This window comes from Schistocerca cancellata, chromosome 5 (assembly GCF_023864275.1).
Source record: "Schistocerca cancellata isolate TAMUIC-IGC-003103 chromosome 5, iqSchCanc2.1, whole genome shotgun sequence".
In the NCBI taxonomy this organism is placed as follows: domain Eukaryota; kingdom Metazoa; phylum Arthropoda; class Insecta; order Orthoptera; family Acrididae; genus Schistocerca; species Schistocerca cancellata.
Genome location: NC_064630.1, coordinates 351785233 through 351800664, shown reverse-complemented (window position 1 = coordinate 351800664; position 15432 = coordinate 351785233). Strand labels below are relative to the sequence as shown.

At 44.0% G+C, this 15432-nt stretch overlaps 1 protein-coding gene and 1 non-coding gene across 2 annotated transcripts in view; both read right to left on the bottom strand.

Annotated features, from left to right (window-relative positions):
• LOC126188056 (kalirin) overlaps positions 1-15432 on the bottom strand; it is a 2181516-nt gene that overhangs the window by 1126821 nt on the left and 1039263 nt on the right. The gene's annotated exons all lie outside the window — the stretch shown is intronic.
• Trnat-ugu (transfer RNA threonine (anticodon UGU)) lies at positions 8071-8145 on the bottom strand. Its single transcript has one exon. It is a non-coding gene; the product is annotated as a tRNA-Thr (tRNA).

The following is a 15432-nucleotide window of genomic DNA, read 5'->3' as shown; positions in this document are numbered from 1 at the left end:
GTCTGCACACTGCTCACAGTAAGACATTGCAAGGTGATTCCACACCTCCATACTGAGGTTACAAAAGTAAATAAATATTTCGACCAACGCATGTTTGTGAAAGACGCTTTTTTCGATTATGAAACTATGCAAGTCAAGATTACGTGGCAACCTGCGTGCGAAAATCTGAAGTTATCTGGTTCTGTCTATATGCCGATGTCTTCATTGCGCCAACAATAATTCAATAATACAAAACATTTGTTTTTTTTATCTATATGTTGAAAAATGTGAAATATACAGGCAAATCGTACGCAGTGTGGCTGCATTCCCATTTAAATGCGGCGCGGTCGCAGTTTCCTCCTCCTCCCGGCCAGGCTAAGCGCTATCGCTCTCGTGCCAGGCCACGGCTCGCGAACCGAATTCCTGGCCACCCTGGCTTTCATCCACTGACACAAAAAGCCCCCTTCCAGACTTCTCCATAGAAGACGAGTTTCAATTTCGTGAACCTTGGTTTGACCTTTATGTTTCCTGGCGTCCTCTACACATATTCCAAAATCATAGATTTACAGACACACTGGAAACATTTAAAAACTGCAGAAAAGTTGTCAGTTACATGCTGCTAACGACACATGGCAATCCTACTTTGACCAGATGAAACTAACAAGTAAAATATTGCAACAATCAACAGGCTTTTTCTTTTTGCCTCCACAGTTTTTATTCTATTAAGCCACCTGTAACACTGTATACTTAGTCGTACGAAGAAAATACCTAAACGCACATTTACAGATTTAAATGCTCAAACTGTCACAATTTTTCCACAATAAATTTTTAACAAATAGCATTACAAGTAAGTCTGAAATTTTTGTTTTATCAATTCACACTATTTCGTAAACGTAATCGTATTTGACACGTAAAAAAGAAAATGTGAATACTGTTAAACCCAACAGATTTTCCCCTATATCCCCTATACTCTTAAGCAAATTAACCACCACTTCATATAAAACCGAATGTCTCTAGTAAAATGGCTCTGAGCACTATGAGACTCAACTTCTGAGGTCATTAGTTCCCTAGAACTTAGAAACTAGTTAAACCTAACTAACCTAAGGACATCACACACATCCATGCCCGAGGCAGGATTCGAACCTGCGACCGTAGCGGTCTCGTGGTTCCAGGCTGCAGCGCCTAGAACCGCACGGCCACTTCGGCCGGCTGTCTCTAGTAAACACAACACGAATTTACCCCAGCTGTAAGTTCAGTAACTGTGTGGCAGCATATAGCGCTTTGTGTTATCTATGGTGCGTAAATGACGATAGCCGTCATTGCCTTAAACACTACGAACACATTAGAACAATCTTCAATTACTACGATAATCGACCGATGGAAATCCAATTTTTGCTTAACCCAGGACTCTCATCCTGAATAATTTCACTTTCACATAAACGGAAATATCTGCAAAGTAGCAGGTGGCAGGCGATATGAAAACGGAGCAGGCAAAAAGTTGTTGCTCTTAGCGGGAAGAGAGTGCTACATGGGGAGGCGGGAGTGCGCAGGTAACAGCTCCCGCAAATGCGCGCTTGGCAGCTTGCCCTGCTAGGGGAGGCACCCTCCCTTATCCCGGGCACGCCACCAGCTTCCAACAGGTGTCTCATCCCTCTGGCACACAATGCTGCCATTCGGCGTCTCCGGATATCGTCTTCAACGTCTTCACACCTTTCTCGGACTTACTTTACTGCTTGCGACGTCGATTAATTTCCGTATTTCAAACATGTGTCAACCACAAATTATCCCTTTTGCTGCATTTCTATATTCTCTAAGAGGTGTCAAGCCATTATCTTCCTCCAATCTGAGAATTAGCTTCGATAACCAGTTGACTAGAAGAGGGCCTACAGTATAACATGCCCTGAGAAACACGTTGCAACTGGTGCTTGCTCCAATAAACAAAGCATTTACAGACGCGAACACAAGTGACAGAAAAAATTTCTAGGATATGCTGCGAATCCAACCCGAAATTTCCGTATTTGTGCTCTGACACATATTCGCACGAAGTTTCCTTTATTGGCATAAGAACACGTTTAATACAGCAGCATTGGTTGGGAAATGCATATTTTGTCCAGTGTATACCTACAGGTCGCCAAAGAAAGCATCTAAATTCCAAATAGTTATCCACAGAAAAAATGATTCTTATCAGCAAAAAAATGGTTCAAATGGTTCTGAGAGCTATGGGACTCAACTTAGAACTACTTAAACCTAACTAACCTAAGGACATCAACACACATCCATGCCCGATGCAGGTTTCAGATTGTAGCGCCTAGAACCGCTCGGCCACCCCGGGCCGGCTCTTATCGGCAGATATGTCTAGTATGACAGGTATCGATCGATTATTATTGGAAAAATTTCTACAGCATCCTCCACCAAACCAAAGAGTTTCGACACTGGATTATTAAAAACAGAGAAACGTAAAGATGGTGGTTTTAATCCTGCAAGGGTTCTACATAGTCCCCTCACACTTGAGTGCAACGCGCGGAACGTTCATACAACCATGTCAGACAGTCAGAAAAGTCCTCCTTTGCCAAGTAGTTCAGTTCGCTCGTCTCGTTGGCTTGAGTGTCCGTTATGTCGTCAAACCGTTGGCCTTTTACGTCAGTTTCTGCACTTTGTTGTTCTGAGGTAAGTTCATACTGGTGATATGAAATTTCGTCATCCATTTATTTCTTTTTTTTTTCAGCAAAGAAATGTCCGCGTTTTGCATTTGTATCGAGCCGCGGCTTGCATCCTCGCGTCGTTGTTTTTGTTCGGGAGTGCGGGACGATATCTGTATACAACTTTTTCTTATACAAAACTTTCTAGAGAATGTCCTGGACATTTGATTTAGAAGTGTTGCTCCAGAGCGATTTGTGACACACTATGGTCCACACGTCCACTACTTAACACTGCCTGCTCAGAACTGATGAGTAGAATGTACATATGTTGTTTAGCGTTGTTAGTTCAAAGCGCCGGAGTAGTTACTGCGCTGACGTCACGTATACGCCAGGAAAAAAACAGTCTACCGTCTGGATGGACGGTGTACTCGAAGAAAAAAAAAAGGTACAAATGGTTCTGAGCACTATGGGACTTAACATCTGAGGTCATCAGTCCCCTAGAACTTAGAACTACTTAAACCTAACTAACGTAAGGAAATCACACACACCCATGCCCGAGGCAGGATTCGAACCTGCGACCGTAGCGGGCGCGCGGTTCCAGACTGAAGCGCCTAGAACCGCTCGGCCACACCGGCCGGCCCTCGAAAACAGATATACTTACTAACCTCGTTTACGGAACTTCAGGCAAGAAATACGGCTCCACGCAGAGGAAGGCGGTTTGGGATTTAGATTCAGTAAATTACGTTTGAGGATTTTCATTGTTTGGCCACTTCTCTACGTTGGAATGTAAGTGCAGTAACCAGAGTATGTGAGGCCACATAAGAGTGACATATCGTTGTTTCTATGTCCTAAGTAGCGCACTCCGCAAAGCAAGCAACTTAACGCTGCACACAGCGGTCATAAGGGCTTGATAAGTGGGAGGAGCAGAAACATTACAAAAACGGAGATTGATTAGCCATCAAGGCAGAAACGAGTAGGGGGAATTAGTACCAGAAAAGGATAAGCAACTAACAGGACAAGGACTGAACTGGAGTGGAGAAAGACTTAATTATCGCAATGGAAATAAAACGGAGGTGGATGGGACAGGGAGTGGAGTGAATGGATGATAGACTGACCAAGGAAATTCTTTGCTGGATTCCTCGGGACAAGAAAAGGATAACTACGACGATCTAATGGAAGGTGGGTAACAGACTTTAGAGAACATTCAGGGGCCATATAGACGCCTGTAACTACAGTCTAAAGGGGTATCATCCAGTAGTGGATGTGAAAATAATGATTTTTAAGTAGAGTGCTTTTGCAATGTTTTCTACGTATGTGCACTACACAAGAATGGAGAGGATGAAACGCGTTGCTGTACATAGCACCCCGACAACTAGTTCCTGCCATTAGAAGGGAGATTAACTATCAATAGGAGATTAACTACCAATAAAGCATTACGTCTTTACCCCACATACCTTACCAGGGAGTTAGCGTAGAGTAAATGGACAGTTGTGTGGACCATCAGCCTCTCGTTGATGGAGGCTCTCGACACACAAGTGCTTCCGGTTGGTAACAAGTGAGGCTGGAAAAAGCCGCGAGTCAGCCCTGTAGCAGAGCCGCCAGAAGACGGTCAGGCAGCCACGCCCGGAGGACTTTCCATCCGCCGTAACCCAGGGCGGGTGATGTCATTTCGTAGCCCATCCCTCACGGCTTCTTACAGTGTCCGGTTAGCTAACGCCTCCGTTCCACTAACTGTATTACACGGAACATTTCTTACAGGAAACAAGCCACTGATGCAGTGAAAAACTGAAAAATTCCTTGTCCACGCGCTGAAGAAAATCTCTCTCTCTTTGTGTGTGTGTGTGTGTGTGTGTGTGTGTGTGTGTGTGTGTGTGTGTGTAGGTAGGTAGGTACTCATCGGGTGCTTCATGTGACGTCCAGTCTCCACAGCAATCATCATTTCGGTTTCCATTACAAAGAAAATCTTGCTTGAAGTGTAGTTTTTTTGTGCCCAAACGTATGAGTGGCATCATATTAATCTGTCGCTGTGTTCAGTTGAAACTCATTTATTGACGGCTGTGATAAACAACGGAAGATGAGTATCATTTCCAAGAGCGACTGACGAGTACAGTCGCTGTGTATTGTCAGTTTTGCCATCTTGTAGTACAACATGAGCTTTTAAAGCAAAAAGAAACATTCAAAATCTGAGGGTTACCCCGCAGCTATAAAAAAAACATGTTGAGAATTCCTAGGAGAGATAGGAAAACAACAAAATGAACCACGGAGCAAGGAGAGTTCTCATGGTAATGAAAGTAAGTGGAGATGGGTATGACATCCAGACATTTGAATGGGTGGCAAATGGGCCACGGAAATTCTTTACAATGCTCCACTGAATATGTAGTGACTGAGCAGGCAACCTAAGAAAGGTGGATGCATAACGTTATTAAAATATACAGGAGCAGCAAGGATGAGTAAATAGGAGGACCGTAACGCATGGAAAAGGCGGCCTTTATCCAACCAAGGATGTCGAAATACTCATGTCGATGATACACACTGCTCTGACAGGTTACGATACAGCCCATCACATATTTCCAGTTTCATTCTACCGAAACCGTGCTTTTCAGTTTATAGTTTCTGCTTAGTTGCGACAAGAGATAACAGGCAAATTATCTGATATAATTCCGGTATCGTCTGGGATTATTTTTAATAAATCACGGAAGATCTAAATATAGGGTAAGCAAAATAAAACTACTCCGAAAATATTGTCATGGGACTTAACATCTGAGGTCGTCAGTCCCCTAGAACTTAGAACTACTTAAACCTAAACAACGACATCACACATATCCATGTCCGAGGCAGGATTCGAACCTGCGACCGTAGCAGTCGCGCGGTTCCGGACTGAAGCGCCTAGAACCGCTCGGCCACCACGGCCGGCCCCAGCTTAGCATTGCACACATATAGGGTGGATAATCTAAGTTGGGTTGCCTATATTAAGGTGCATGAAATATTTTTCCAGGATAGTTTTATTTTGTCCACGCTGCCCGAGAATCTGCTCCCAGCGTGTAATTTCGGGCCAATTTCCCTTGCTCGAGAATCATTAAGTGGTACTGCAGATGACACGAACATGAATCTTTAACAAATAATGCAATATTAGCGTTAAATGAAGAAACGTATGCATGCAAACGTCTACACATCGGATACCTTTGAACAAATGTCTTCTGCTAGGTCCCGGAACAAGCAATTTTTGGTTGGCTAGCATAACAAGGAATACAAAACTACTAGCGCCGCATCAGTCCATACCGTCGTACACACACTCTGAATTTCGCTGCAGCAACGTTACCGTGCATTCATAGATGGGGTGGACGAAAATATGGAAACAGAAAAACCACAACACATTACCGGTCCCAATCGTTTCGAAATGGATAAACGTAGAAGCTGTATGGTTTCCAATGGTATCTTATACCATTCTTTCTGCAAAATAGTGGCAAGATCTGGTAACAATGATGGAGTTGGATAGCGATCGCGCACTCTTGTCTCCAAAGTAGACAATAACAGCAATAATATTCAGATCTTGCGACCGTGGTGCCCTAGACAGATGCGACAGTTCGTCCTCGTGCTCACAAACCCAGTCCTGGATGACGCGAGCTGTGTCGTCTTGAAACACAGGATCACCATTGGGGAACAAACATTATACCATGGGATGAACCTGAGCAGCGCAATTTGTCACATAATACTTGGCAGTAATGCGACACTGCAGGGTAACCATGTGTGTGAAACAAATTACTTTCTTTCACTGCTCCACAGTCTAGGTTTCATGGCCTCAGCGCAACTTTTCCCTGTTACAGGCATTTGCATCACTGATGGTTGGTTTTAGTATTTCAGCTCGCTTTGAAATTTGTTGTTTATGGAGCTCCCTACGTGTTGGTTTGGTGCTGTTAGTGTTCGGGAGTGCGACATTCAATTCTGCAGAGACTTTTGCAGCTCTCGTCCTCTTACTTTTCGTCGTGATCCTTTTCAATGACCGTTAGTCACGATAACTCATCACACACTTTCGTCCGTGTTGTGATTTAATGGATGACGTTTTTCCTCCTTCCCTGTAAGCAGTATAAATCATCGATACGGTGCTCCTTCAGGACACTACACAGGTGCTATTCGTGGTCAAATATAACAGCGTCTAGCGGTGTCTCCATATTTTCGTCCAACTCTTTCAGATACTTCACCGCTGCGGGTCTCTGCATGCCATGTCCTCACGCTCAACTTCCTTCCTCTTTAAGCCTTCTTTTTCATTGTACACTGCCGTCGATTTGATTTCAAGGCAGCTTGTATTTTACATGGAACAAGGGTTGTGCGATTAAGCTATTGCATGAGCCTTCAGGATTTACACGCTACAATAATTTTTTTTTTATTGTAACGACCTATTTTCCAGAAACATATTACATTGCAGAGTTCTAGATTCTTTTAGTATTTCTTCCCTGTTACATAAGAGAGGTATTGAAGTCCGTGCGTCTTGGCTACTGCAACGGCCTTACAATTTTCATTTATTCATCCATTCCATCGACCCTATGTCTTTCACTGTCCACACGCGAATCACATAAGAACAGCTTGTCACGCAATGTTACATTTAAGTCTCACAGCCACCAGTGCAATACTGAAAAGCATAGCAACTACGAAAACTCTTCTTTCAGCCACAAAACGAAACCTGTTCACAATACAGTAAAATTGTAGTTTTACTTAAGTATGCCGCCGAAGACACCCTATACTTTTATCACGAAACATAAAAAATATGCCACCTGCATATTTCTTGTCCATGATTAGCTATTGGTACAGAATGCTTTTAGATCTTCATTATGATTTCCATCCCTAGAACCACCATCAGTATTTAAAAAAAAAACGTAATGCTGGACATCAAAGCTTTACACGCACATGCTAGAAAACAGGGTTGCACGAGAAACAGAATTCGAACAGGCGCACAGGTTGAACTGACAGCTAACCTGCAGATATCGCCTTCCATAACGAATAGAACACTTTACAGCTTCTTAATTTCTTTATCCTTGCTTTTATTTTGGCCCTAAGAGTAAATGAAACGAATGAGATTAGAGTAATACTTGCTGCTGCTACACAGGAGTACTTATAATTTCTGTATTTATCCGTCTGTTATAGGACAGCACGTACTCAACAGAGAAAAATAAGTTATGTTTGTTGTATGTAAAGCGACGCGTTCTACATCCCCACTCGAGAGTGAAGTGGTGTAGTGGTTTAGACACGGGACCCGCATCCAGAAAGAGATGGGTTACAATCTCCGACCAGAAATTTTTTCCTTGAACTAACTACAACGAATGCGAAGATGGTTACTTGAGGAAGAATACAGCACGTTTCATTCACCATCCTTGTCCTAAACGAAATTAGAATTATACTAATGCCTTCAGCTGCTGACGGACGTTCATATATATCAACGGAGACAGGTGAAAATGTGTGCCCCGACCGGGACTCGAACCCGGGATCTCCTGCTTACATGGCAGACACTCTATCCATCTGAGCCACCGAGGGCACAGAGGGTAGTGCGACTGCAGGGACTATCTCGCGCACGCTTCCCGCGAGATCCACATTCTCACCTTGTATGTCCCCAACACACTCATTACTCGTGGAAGACATTCTTACCAAGTCCCGTAAGAGTTCGGAGAACATGTGTGCATCCGCACAGAGGAAGACGGTCATGTCCGAAGGAACAGACACCATATCCATATAAGTACATAGTTCTGGCAACACCGGCCATTACCTTCTTCTTCTGTGCGGATGCACACATATTCTCCGAACTCTTACGGGATTTGGTAAAAATGTATTCCACCAGTAATGAGTGTGTTGGGGTGGGACACTACGAATGTAGTGTGTGGACATACAAGGTGAGAATGTGGGTCTCGCGGGAGGCGTGCGCGAGATAGTCCCTGACTCGCATTATCCTCTGTGCCCTTTTTTTCTTTCTTTTTTTTCATTTTGTTCGTTATTGATCGTTGTGTTTGGTCATTGCGGACGTCGGAAGACATCCTGTTCAAGTTCGGTGGTTGATCCTTCCACTCAGTTTTTTTATTACAGAGGCCAACCGGCTCTCTGACCGAACACGCTGAGCTACCGTGCCGACATTTTTTGTTCGCTTTCGTTCGTTGCATCTTCTCGGGGCGGACGTCGTAAGACACCCGTTTAAGTTCTTCGTTGATCGATTAACTCAGTTTTTTTATTACAGAGGGCAGCTAACCTTCTGACCGAACACGCTGAGCTACCGTGCCGGCTGCCCTCGGTGGCTCAGATGGATAGAACTTCTGCCATCTAAGCAGGAGATCCAGGGTTCGACTCCCGGTCGGGGCACACATTTTCACCTGTCCCCGTTGATATATATCAACGCCCGTCGGCAGCTGAAGGTATTAGTATAATTCTAATTTCGTTCTAGACGGTTGCAGGTCATCAATGGTGTCTGTTCTTTCGGACATGTCCGGAAGAACAGACACCATATACGTATAAGTACATCCTTGTCCTAGTCCAGGAAGTGTCCCGTCCCTAATGACACCGTCGAGAACGAAATATTACACCTTGTAGCAAATAAATGGTTCGGTGAGGAGAGCTCAGTGACATCGAGTTTTGACTATTCACTATATCTCGTCTGAGTAACAAACCTATCATCAGAGACATTTCAACCCTTCTCAATCCGCCCAAGTCGACTGTTGGTGCTGTGACTGTGTAGCAGAAATGAAAGGTACAAGCACAACTAAAACAAGACCAGGTAGACCTCATGTGTTGACAGGTAGGGAGCGTCGAGCACCGCGGAGAGTGCTCGCAAAAAAATCGCATGAAATCAGCGGGTGAATCAACTCATCAGTTTCTAAGTACTGCCAACAGACCAGCTATCACTACGGCTGTGCGTATGAGTTAACCAGAATGGGGTACAATGGTCGAGCAGCTCCTCGTAAGCCTCGAATTTTGTCTAGTGAACGCTGAACGACGCTTGAGGGGATGTAAACAGCGGCGCTACTGGAGAGTGGATGATTGAAAAAAGAGTGATTTGGAGTAAAGAATCACGCTATATCCTGCGACAATCCGATGGAAGGGTTTGGGTTTGGCGAACGCCTGGAGTACGTAACCTGCCATCATGTGTAGAGAGGACATTGAAGCACGGAGGAGTGGGTGTTACGGTATGGGCGTATTTTTCGTGGTTATGGTGTGATCCCCTTATTGCGCTTAAGAAAACGCCACGTGGAAAAGGATTTGGACACATTTTACAGCATCATGCACTGCGCACAACAAAGGAACAGTTCTGAGAAGATGATTGTATCAGCATAACAATGCACCCTGTCATACAGCACCAAAGGTTTGTGGACAATAACATTCCTGAAATGGACTGGCCTGCCCTCAGTCCCAATCCGAACCCAATAGCATAGCTTTGGGATGAGTTAGAACGTTGACTTCACTCCAGACCCCAGGCTCCAACATCACTACCTGCTCCGGTTTCCGCTCTTGCGGAAGAATGGGCCGCCACTCCTCTACAGGCATTTGGAAACCTCGTTTAAAGTGTTCCCAGTAGAGTCGAAGGCGTTGTAAAGGCGAAGGTTGGACACACCGCATATTATTGCCCACTTGGATACTTTTGAGCAGATAAAATGTAGCTGCTACCGAAGAAAAATTTTCCACATCTTCCAGGAGCAGACAACTACTCGCAGTCCACAAAAACGTAATTAATTTTAGTGTATTGAGGCTGGTCAACTCTTCATTTGAGCTAAGATGCTGTAAATTATTAAGAACAATTACACAGATCGTAACGGTATGATTGTAAAGTGGCTTGTACTCTTGTATATTTCCAAACTTTACTAAACAATGACAGATTCTTTATAGCTCAACTTTTCAACTGATTTATGACCGAGCGAGATGGCGCAGTGGTTAGCACACTGGACTCGCAGCCGGGAAGACGAAGGTTCAAACCCGCGTCCGGCGATACTGATTTAGGTTTTCCGTGATTTCCCTAAATCGCTTCAGGCAAATGCCGGGATGGTTCCTTTGAAAGGGCACGGCCGATTTCCTTATCCGTCCTTTCCCAATCCGATGGGACCGAATCAGCCAAAAAAATGGTTCAAATGGCTCTGAGCACTATGGGACTCAACTGCTGTGGTCATAAGTCCCCTAGAACTTAGAACTACTTAAACCTAACTAACCTAAGGACATCACACACATCCATGCCCTAGGCAGGATTCGAACCTGCGACCGTAGCGGTCGTGCGGTTCAAGACTGTAGCGCCTTTAACCGCTCGGCCACTCCAGCCCCGAATCAGCCAACCGATCAAGTTATTTATGTCCGCAGGAGTTACATGGTAACTGTAGTGGCTATTCTTGGCAAATTCGGGGTTGTGTAAATTATGTCTCCTGTCTTCTCAACAGAGTATTTTATTCGACGATGTGCAATTCGAAGCACGGGTTCATCATTAGGTCTTCTGCTTGTTGGGACAAGAAAGTACGATACTGCAATTTTTCCCATGGAATATTTAAGTTAAATTTGTTGAAACATTGTCTAGTGGTTGTATAACATGTAAGTTGATCTTTCAAGAACTATCCTATTCATTCAGTCCGCAGCTCGTGGTCGTGCGGTAGCGTTCTCGCTTCCCACGCCCGGGTTCCCGGGTTCGATTCCCGGCGCGGTCAGGGATTTTCTCTGCCTCGTGATGACTGGGTGTTGTGTGCTGTCCTTAGGTTAGTTAGGTTTAAGTAGTTCTAAGTTCTAGGGGACTGATGACCATAGATGTTAAGTCCCATAGTGCTCAGAGCCATTTGAACCATTTTATTCATTCAGTTTCCGATGTTCTGTGAATCTTGTAGTGGTGTCTTTGTAAATTGTGTATGTACAGTGCATACACGAACGATTAGCAGCTGCTTTTGAAAGATATTTCACAGCGATATCATTTGCAACAGAAATCAGCAAAATCCACAGTTTCATTAGACGCTTTTACCAATATCTGGATACACTCTACCTAACTTCTGTATAGATGCTACCATAATTTTGCGAATTTCAATTAAAAAAGAACTACAGCCTCCTAACGATGGTCGTTTCTGTAGCGTTGATACCACAATGGAGGTCCTTCCATAGCCAATTGAAGCCCTCACCATCAAGTTACGCTTCGAAATCTACATCGGAGAATGAAAGGCCCTACTGGAAAGACGGCATACGGGTTTATTAACATTCCCGTTCACTGACAGTTGTTTAAGGAATATAACCTTCTGTTATTATTCGTTTATATCTCATTGTCGGATATTCGGCGCCAAAAGTGGATACAGATGTTGAAGGCACTGTGGACACTCTCGCAGAGGGATGGCTCATGCCGCCGCGATCGTAAAGGAAGCGGCGTCAGAAACGTCGCCGAACCCGCGCTCTCCAGTCATCAATAATGGATGAGCGGCTGACGCGTCAACGCAGCGACAGTACGCGACAGGACTTTGAATCCGCAGGGGGTCGGTATTTTGACCAGCTGAACACAGAAAGACCAACGGCAAGCAACATGTAAGCTCGTGTAGCAAAAACTTACTGCCTCTACTCTACTTCCGCGACCTTTAGTTTGACGACGTAATCGTCTTCCTAAGAATGGCAGACCGCGTATTAAGTCACGTGTCCGAAGTTACGGCGAAATAAGCTCCTGCAGTGCCTCCAGCAGTGCACTCGCCTTCTAGAGAAGTAGCGTTCAAATCCCCGTTCATCCATTCTGCCCTCAGTTCCAATCTGTTTTCATGAATCTCTATAATTACTATGCACGGACTCTTTATGTAATTCTAACGTCATGAAGATAACGATAGTTTTACGGTGGTCAACGACATGGTTATCTAATTCCCTTCCTTAGCATTGCTAATGACGTTTACCGACGACTAGTACCAGAAAACTATTACATCTGCTTGTCCGCAGCTCGTGGAAATTTTCAGAGATTGGGCGTCTGTGTTGTCCTTATCATTTCGTCCCATCTTCATCTAGGCGCTAGTCACCGAAATGGCGTCAAATAGAGAAACTTGCAACAAGCGGACGAACAATCCGTGATGAGGGCTGCCGGCCAATAATGCCGTGCCATCATTTTATTTCGCTGTACTCAGAATAGCACTGTATTTACTGTTTATTTATTTTGATGCATAATTTTAATATTTGCGACTGCTGATTTTTTTTCTCTCGCTGTTTGCTGTGTCAGGCGGCATTTCAGGTCATCGTATCGTACGTAGATTCTGAGAAGCGCAGTAGCACACATTATTAAGCAATATGTGTTCCTACGAACGAGTTTTCAGCTAAGTCATCAATCCTGTCTGAGATGCACATACTGAAACAAGAAAATGTGAGGAGACAGCAGGTAATTTCGAATTTTCTAACGCACAAAACTTCTTTATTCCTCCGCTTCTCTCCAGCTGTACACCTCCATTATTCAAAGACCAATTTCCTCATGGTTGGATGGTCAGTTGCGGAGGTTTGCTAGTGGCCAGTAAACATACAGTCGAAATAGTTTAACCATTTTACTTAATCTACGTAATTCCTTAAGAACGGCTGAGCTCAAGATGGGAGCATGATGGACAATGAAGGCAGTGGCCTAAAAAGTAAGTTGATTGTGCCTTTTCCCTCATCTTTAATTGTGATAAGATACGAGAATTTATTAGAAAATGTCGTGCCGTAACTTTAAATATAAAGTTATGTTCATGCTAAAGGCAAGGCGGGGAGTAATAACGGTAGAGTTTAACGTCACAGGATATCGGAGTCATCAGAAACGGAACAGTCGTACAGTTGAAGAAGAAGAATGGAGTAACGAGTCGCTTTGTCGAAGAACAGGTCCGGCAGTAAACATCAGAGACTAAAGGAAAGTGCTGTAAACATAAACCAGGATCATGAGACGCGACTCTGAACCTCGGTCCTCCGACATGCAAATCCACTGTTTTCACCACACGCCTCCTTCACTTGGTGAAGGAAATCATGTACCGTAAAACGAAACCAATAGTGATGATTTTGGGTGAGCGATGAGAAAGTAGGAGGAGACAATCAGAATATATATGTTCAGCGGTAAAAGATTTGGTCCCATGTGTACTGTACTTACGATATTTAACAATAAAAGAATAAGCAATATTTTTGGGTTCTTCATTTATGAATATAATGGCTCTTGCCACAATACGAAGCCACCGAAAAGGTACCTTAAATTTTAGATGATAGAAACTGTTTCGAATCTGAAGTGTGTAAAAGTAAATAAACAAAAGAGGTTACAAAAAATTAACAACCATTTTCGTGTGGATCGATTTTAAAGTCGATGGTACTATTAAGTGTCGACGGAAACGTCTAACGCGAACGACTTTCATCAGTTTATTTAGACCAACATAAATGGCCTGTTTTTCGATGATCAACCCTAACCTTTTCATTTCCGTTTATAGAAAACATATTTGTCTCGTGCATTCCTTGCTGGTATGTCTTCCATGCAACTGCCTTTTGCATCTATATTACTTCCGAAATAACAAAATTAGTCCACCTCTTAAGGAGCCTCTCGTCCAAGTTTAAGATTTAATCTTCCAGCGTGCCCATTTGATGCTTACGACCGTGGTTTTTCTGTTTACCTGCCTATTACAGCCAATGGTTGGCACATGTTCCAGTTCGCTAATTTTAATTCACTCTCAGCGACAACTGCTACGTAATCAGCGAACCATATCGTGGCGATTTTTCTGTCCGTTACATATGACTCTCATATCGACATAGTACTGAACTGTACTGAACTTCTTTCACTGTCTCTTCTACACACGAGAGAATTATAGGCGAAGTTTAGTTTGTGTTTAATCGTAAGAGTTACTTTTTGATAGTAGCGGAGATCGACGGCAGCATCATCATGCTGACTTCTCAGATCTCATACTCTGCGCGGGGATTCAAGGCACCACAACAGATTTGTAGAGTTTTTATGACAGCCGGAAAGGTTCCGACCACCACTGCCGTCCCAAAAGGGCACGGAGGGGCAGTCAAAACAGTCACTGGGGTGTCAAAAGAGAGAATACATCGAAAAATTGGAGGAGGATGCTGGCTCCTCCTAAGAACAGGCCAAGCTGGTTTTTCTGAAGAAATCTGAAGTATTGCTTCGTTACCGGAGGCAGTGTCGGCGGCCGTCGCCTTGCGCTCGGTCCGCCGCTGCTCTGCTAATTTCCCTGGAGGCGCCCGCGTCTTACTGATACTTCGCCGCCAGCGAAATAAGGCACCAATCCCTGCTCTCGGGCATGCTTCCGAGTGTTTTACATCGCGCCAACCTTTACGAAGGGAAAACAATTCTCCAGCTTATCAGTATGTGACACACTGATGACTAGACAACTATCAGTTGAAAAATCATCAGAAGCAGCCAATGAGGGTCACTTGATAGAGAGTATTAAGACTGAACATTCAATTTTTTTCACTTTAGTAAGACAGTATCACTGACGACAATAGCCTTCCATTCGCAAGTAACTCTTGTGCGTTACTGAAACAATACCAGGAATCCGCTACATCGTGAGATTGAGAGAGGGTGGAGGGGATGAATACGGCTAATCTTACGAGTAGTATGGCTGCTAGGGAAGGAGTAGTAGATCTGTTGGGCACACACATGGGAAGGAATTAGCCAAAGCATTGTTGAAGAAGTCAACTGAGAATTTGTATGAAATAAATTTATGCATACCACAGAAAACCTAAAATGGAATACTCAGTTGGAGACTTTACCCCCCGCTTCTCCCCCAGATGAACAGTCAACACGACTGGTAGGGCGAAGAAAAAAGTGGGGACAAATGATTATAAAACCTCACCAAAAGATAATGATTATAATGATGTGAGCGACGCACAT